Here is a 6,763-nt window from a genome sequence, read left to right as displayed (position 1 = left end):
GTTCTGCTCTTTTGGTCTCCTTACGTTTCTTCTCTAGAAAAGTCCTGTCGACCTTTGACCAGATTCATCCTCTCCTCCAGCGCCCCGCCGACGAGACCATTGGAGGCAGTCTAAATAGGCGCACGAAGTGGCCCGGACCCAGTGTCCTCACCACGACCTCACCGAGCGTCGGCCGCCGCCGCTTCATCCAGGCGAAAGCCAAGGACGCGCGTCGCGTCACGGGAGATTCTGCCAGGCCTCCGCCGACGAGCGCGACGAGGACCGTCGCGGGGAGGGCGGCGCTGGGCAGCCGTCGAATCTGCCACATCGCAGCCAGCGAGCATGCTTCGTGAGGAAGAGGCGCGTCACTGGGAGGACTCCGCCACGCCGTCTTCCACTCTACCACGCCGCCGTCAACGGGCTCGAGGAGGAGGCGCGATGCGGGGAGGGCTGCACAAGACCACCGTCGACTCCGCTTAGTCGTGAAGAGCAGCGGTCGTTCTTCGTGTGCGCCGAGGCGGGCGGCAAGATCTACGTCGCCAACAGCCACTACAAGCTGAAGAACGCGCTCAAGACGGCGGAAGCGTCTGCCGCGGTGGCCTCCTCCCTCTTGCCCCTCTCGGATCCACGATGGGCAGGTCAAGGTATCCCGTGCGACTTCGCCTCCCAATCGCATAGCTGGCCGCTCTACCTCGCCCCGGTGGCCGTCCTCCATTATCTTTCAAATTCCCGTGCCAGATCGAGATGCGAAATCTCCCGTCACCGCCCCTTCTTCATGGTTATTGGATGATGTCCTAATTGAGTTAGGATGAACTCAGATGATGCAATATGTAGTGGGGGCGGGGGGGGGGGGGGGGGGCTACTTTGCTTCTTCTTTTCACGGTAGTGCCTATTGTGTTGTCTTAATTTGACTTTGGTTAATAATGATTCTTGGCGTTGATCTCAGATTCTTTCTGTCCGCAGTTCGTGTTTTGGTCCGTCACCTGTGTTCGTTTCAGTCGAGCGTCCACTTGTGCCTGCTCAGGTAGGCCTTCTGTTCCTTATTCTGTTCTTCTTCCTTTCCTAGCACACTTATATTCTTATATTCACGAGAAATTGCATGCCCGGCCTTCTGAGTTGGATTTTTCACCTTTAGATTCCCGCTACACTGTTTACTTTCCTATGCTAAAAATTCCCACTTTTTTGCAGGCCAAGAAAGAAAAGATGCATTTCATTGGTCGAGGATGTGTCATCTTAGAACCTATCAATGGAAAATTCTGGAAAGTTTGCATTGCATATATCTGGGAATACATGGACAAGACACGACACAATATATATGAGCTGAACTTTATTGTTGTAGACCATGAGGTATATTTACTTTTTCTTCTGCTTAAATTATTTTACCTCTCAAATACAGCATATGTACTGTTCATGCTGTTATTCTATCAGACAAAACCTATCAAATATATTGATCTAGGAAAAAAAATAATTTTTTGCATTACGAGTGTCCCTTTACATGCTTTTTCATAATTCTCTTGCAGATTCGGCTCGAGTCTGTTAGGTATATCACTGTGTTATCTCGGCGTGGTATACTCTTCCCGTTGAGAGAAGTATTACAAATATTGGCAAGTCTGAGTAAAGATCTAATTCTCTTCAAGGTCAAGTGTAAAGACATGTTGATTCATTCATTGAAAATATTATTGATGAAATCATGTTGTAGTACAGTTTCATTTCTGTAAATGCACATGCCTTTATGTGTGATTCTGAAATTACTATTCGGTTATTTCTTACTAGGTCTAAATTTGCAAAATAACCCTTTTTGGATGATGGAAGAGCTTTATACCACCCATCTCCCAAACTCTATACCTATCGGCACTCATATAAAAGAAACAGATGTTTGTCTTCTCCAAACTTTGGTTTATAGTTCGTCTAACTAAGAAGTTTGATTGAGAAGTGGACCGAGCACTAAGTATGGCACATGTGTTTGTCAATTTAACGTGTCGGTTTTCTTGAATTATTAATGTGATGTGTCTCCCGAAAAAGAAACTTAGCACCAGACGCAAATTGTAAATAGAAATATCTGTTAATCCTCTCGATTGTACACCTTAGAACTTGACTTTTTCTTTTACAGAGGAAACATCACGTTTGGGCTTCAGCCTTCAGGGCATGCTTAGTATTTTTTTTCACTACAGCTTATTTCATGAGAAGATTAGTTGATGCCGGCTGTCGTTTTAGACTAAAGATATTCAGCTCACTGTCATCACTGAGAGAGGCTAACTGAGACTGTCGGTGCTCAGTGCTGTTGAGTTCTGGGAGAGATACTGAAAATAATGCCTTGCAGGAAGACCTCAAGAGCAGCCAGCGACACGGCAAAATCTGTTTGAGATAGGCTTCGTTGTTTTTCACCAAGAGGTACCATCTACACCTTCAGGCACCTAATTTAGCTATTTTCACTTATAGACAATAGACAATATGCATGTTACTCATCTTATTCTCTGTCAATGTTCACTGAATTATCGAAGAGCAGTATGTAAATACCTATGTTTTTTGCCGACGAGCATGTCCATATGGTCACTTACTGTACTTACATGTCACTTGACTTATTTTCTGTAATACTATTGCCAATGAATTCTAGCTTTCAATTTGTTGCCTGACCACTTGCTAGCAAATTAGGTTTCATTCACGGGAAATGTACACTTAGGCTTAAACTGATGTTCCAGAGAAACACAAGGAAGGCTGAGTACTAGCCAATCAATTAGACCAGTTGAGAGAACAGCTAAAACAGGGCTCGATCTGGAGATCTGAATCTTTTGTGTTCTAGAACCTGAATACTTTTCTCTATTCGCATATAGCGCAAAACTTCATTATCAACAAATACATCCCGCACATTTATATTTTATTATTAGCTTCTCATGTCTGCTAAATTTTCCTCTTCACTACCAAATTCAGATCTTTGACTGGTGACCAAACAAATATCACCCGTCAAAGACAAATCAAAAGCCAAGACATATTCACTTAAAAGATGCATGGTATGCCTCTCGGTGTAGATAGAAATACTTATGCAAAATGTCATGAGAATGCATGCATATTGATAGTGTGCATTGTTCTTAAGTGGTAATAATATTGTTATAGGCAGGCACAGGTCTCCGTCAATGGGTATTAAAAAAAGGATACTGCAGGGTGTGCAATCACTTTCTGTAACGAAATACACCTCCACGTGCTTCTGATATTATAAGGATGACTTTTATACAAAGTAAACAAGCGTTGATGTCTTTTTCATGTAATTTAAAAAAATCCCATTTTTTGGGTATTCATCTGCATACCCATGAATACACATGTGCTTGCCCATCCATGGCTATTGTTACCCTGTGGGGATGGGATGGCGTACCGAGACTTTTGATGCAGAAAGCATTCATCAGGCTTTTTCTCAAGATAGTATAGTTGTGTTGTCTGTAGGATAGACTGTTGCCCAGTTCTCTGATATCTGAAGTCAGGAGAACATTTAGCTTACTACTCATTAAAAATGTTGCAGGGATGCTAGCTTTTAAGAGTAACTCTCTTACCCTTTGGCAGATTAACATGCCAGTTCCTAAAATGGATACTATGCGCAATGGATAAGCTAGATTATACGCTACGGCCTAGCTGCTTGAGAACAAAGTATCCAACTTAATTTACATATAGTGATTTGTTGCAGCATTCAAGGACAAGATTGTATCATAGACTGGCAGAGAAGAAGTACAAAGAGTGAACAAGTTGAAACAACACTCAACAGCCATTCGCTTCAGTTTAGGTAGCACTATGGTTAGATTGTATGTACTGTGTATTCTTGGTTTCATCTTGCTCCACAGCCAGATATTTCTTTTTTCCGTACTTCCTATTGTTGTAATCAATGTGCTAGGAACCATTACATTGTTATTTGTAAATTTGTAAATTGTTGCAGTATTCACTTGAATTATTTTGTTTCAGATGTTAAATTTATTGCAATAACTTTTAGAAATTATCTTCTCTTTTCTTGCTTCTCTTCTTTGATCCTTGTGTCCAGGAAGACCAGGAACTGGTGCTACCTTATGTGGGCATACTGCAAGGTACGAAATTTCATGCTTAAATCTTATTTCTGTTTTAGCTTCATTCTTGGGACCCTTCTGCGCCTTTATGACTGTTATTGTTGGAGCTTTTGCTATTTTGGTATGGTCCACTCTACGTGCGTGGGTTTCAGTAACTACACCTTTGACAAACTATTTAGATAGCACCTCAGACATGTTTTTCGACGTGTCCAAAATTCTGATCATTCCAGGCATATGATTCTTTTTTTTTTCTTCGGCAGGCATTAGTGGATACTTCGCACACAGGATATGTTTTAAAATTTTATGATCATTGGGTCATTGGGTAAGCATTTCTGTTGTTAGCTTTCTGCTAAAGTTGCAATTTCTACGAACTCAATCAAATTTGCACAGGTAGTCATGAATAAATGGCAGTTACATAGAGTGTATGTAGAAATGCACCACTGGTGCAAAATAAATACTCATTGCCGGAACCATCAGTACATTCTAAAAATCAAACAGAGTAGGTTCTAAATGTGATCAGGTCTTGTGCCAATGCTTATTTCTATGTATTATACGATGACCATGGTCATTGGCTTATAATTTACCGAAAAACTTTGCCTGTGCACTCATTGCATTTAGAACAGACAGATTGAGGTTATAAACTGGTCTATATATCATGAAACAACACCACATTCTTTGTTCATACTTCATACTTCCCAAATTGTACAGAATGTAGAAGAAAAACAAAGTGATCCGTGCGATCAGAAAACTGATACAAACACATGGAGAGGTCACCACAGAGAATAAGAGAAACTACCTAATTGGTCAGAGAATAATTTAGACTCAGATTCAGTTTTACGGCTCACATACATATTTCTTGTAGGCATATGGACTATATATCCTACGAAGTTCACAAAAATATTGGTTTATCTTGAAGTTACACTCATAGTTACAACTTTTCAAAACAACAAGTTCACAAAACTGTTGCTTATTATGAGGTTACAGGTTCTATACCAAATGGTTGATTCCGATTAATATCACACTAATCCGTATATCCTGAAGTTACACTAATCAATCTTAAGAGTACCATATGCTCAGTTGATATTCAGATAATCTACATATATTTTCATTTGCTAGCTTGACTATACTGGTGCATATCTAAGCCAAGTGAATCGGAAGTATAAAACTGTGTGTGCGCTTCCAACTTCAGTCACTCCACCATGAAGTTGAGGCCCTTATTCTTGGCTAGATGTAGAAACTGAAGCTGGCCTTTTGAGAAAGGCTTTATTCAGTTATACGATCCAGGGATTCAGGTACATATAAAGGGAAAACCTGAAGTTATAACATTTAGTAGGGGTCAGGTATGGTGCAAGTGCTTAGGTAATTTGTAATCTTCTTTTACTACATGGACAGTATTTCGATCTTTGTTACATCTCTGTGCACCATATGTTGGCTCTTCATCTTGAAGCTCTATGGTTGTCTGATGAATATTTGTAAGTTGCATCCTCTGTAGATGGGTAGTTAGTAAGACCAAACTGTTAGCAAGTGTGATTTAAACATTCTTTATATGATCACATAAAAAAGGAAATTTAAATGGGTAGTTAGTTCACTTTTAAGATCCAGCTTTTAATAAGATATTTTTTGTTTTGTAGTGTGCATGTTTGGATTAAGATCTTGATTAATTCTCCGGCTTGAAAACTATAGGAGGTTGGTTCAAGCGTCAATGCCTACCCTTTGACCCCGCCGCCGCCCCTCAATCAGCGAGTGGCAAGCTTGAGCTCCCGACGTCTGGTCGGCTCTAGGGACCTGCAGCATCAGGGAGCTTTCCCGCCACGAACTGCCTGCGGATCAGGCATCCCTCCTAAGGTTTTTTGCAACTGGACAATGCATCATTATATTTGTTCTCAACCCAGTTAGCTGATTCATGTGTTGTCTAATGTCCAAGCCCACGTCAGCATGGCACCAAAGGTTCAATTTTGTAACACCTTAGAGTTGTGGTAGTTTTGCTATGGGCTATAGCACTTGAGCACTGCTCCTATGAAGTTTTTGCGCAGTAATACAATATGGACTGTATGTAATTTTGTTCAATGATGTACCGTAATTTCTTTGAAGCATGGATTATATGTAATTTTGTTCAGTGGTGTACCATCATTTTTTCTAAAGAAACTGTAGGCTGGGTACACACCGAAATTTAATCACAAGGTCAATCATCGATTTAAGTAGTCTTGAAAATATTACACCAATCACATGACAAGGTCGGCGCGGCGTGCCGCCGCGCCCCTCCACTGCTAGTTACATTTTATTTGTGGTTAACATGTTTTTTTGTAAAGTGGCTACCAAAACTAAGGTGCACACTGTCGCCACTCAATTTTTCATAGGTCAGGGACTGTTGGTGTGTTATCATTTGACGCGCACGGGTGGAAGGATGTTGTTGATTCTTCCAAAGTTTAGAGGGCGTTTTAGGGCGATTGGATGGTCCTAATTTATCCATTTTTATGTTCAAAGTGATGTATCATCCTAATCCGTATTTAATATATTATTAGTATCTTTTCACATACATATGGATGCAGTCACGGGTTAGTCAATTGCATTTAACTGACATAAAATTCGGACTACAACACTTTTTTGTGAAGATTCTAACTTCTACATTGTCTACAGAAGAAAGGATTATTTGGAAACTTGAATGCAAATTAATCAAATGTAAAATGTTATCATAGGAATAACTAAATATTGTACATTTATTTACCATGATCGGACCGAAA

General features: G+C 40.7%; 1 long non-coding RNA gene across 6 annotated transcripts; it reads left to right on the top strand.

Annotated features, from left to right (window-relative positions):
- The first annotated feature begins 308 nt into the window (after nt 1–308).
- On the top strand, nt 309–6,112 carry LOC124652336. Of its 6 annotated transcripts, none has more exons than XR_006987661.1 (7): nt 309–623; nt 943–1,003; nt 1,168–1,326; nt 1,500–1,616; nt 2,300–2,370; nt 3,653–4,043; nt 4,283–6,112. It is a non-coding gene; the product is annotated as an uncharacterized LOC124652336 (long non-coding RNA). The 6 variants fall into 6 exon arrangements; XR_006987662.1 differs by lacking the exon at nt 309–623 and adding an exon at nt 832–861; XR_006987665.1 differs by lacking the exon at nt 309–623 and having other exon boundaries at nt 872–1,003; nt 4,283–4,344; nt 5,139–6,112.
- Nucleotides 6,113–6,763: the final 651 nt, after the last annotated feature.

Source organism: Lolium rigidum, chromosome 5 (genome assembly GCF_022539505.1).
Source record: "Lolium rigidum isolate FL_2022 chromosome 5, APGP_CSIRO_Lrig_0.1, whole genome shotgun sequence".
Lineage (NCBI taxonomy): Eukaryota > Viridiplantae > Streptophyta > Magnoliopsida > Poales > Poaceae > Lolium > Lolium rigidum.
This window is presented reverse-complemented; position numbering and strand designations above follow the sequence as displayed.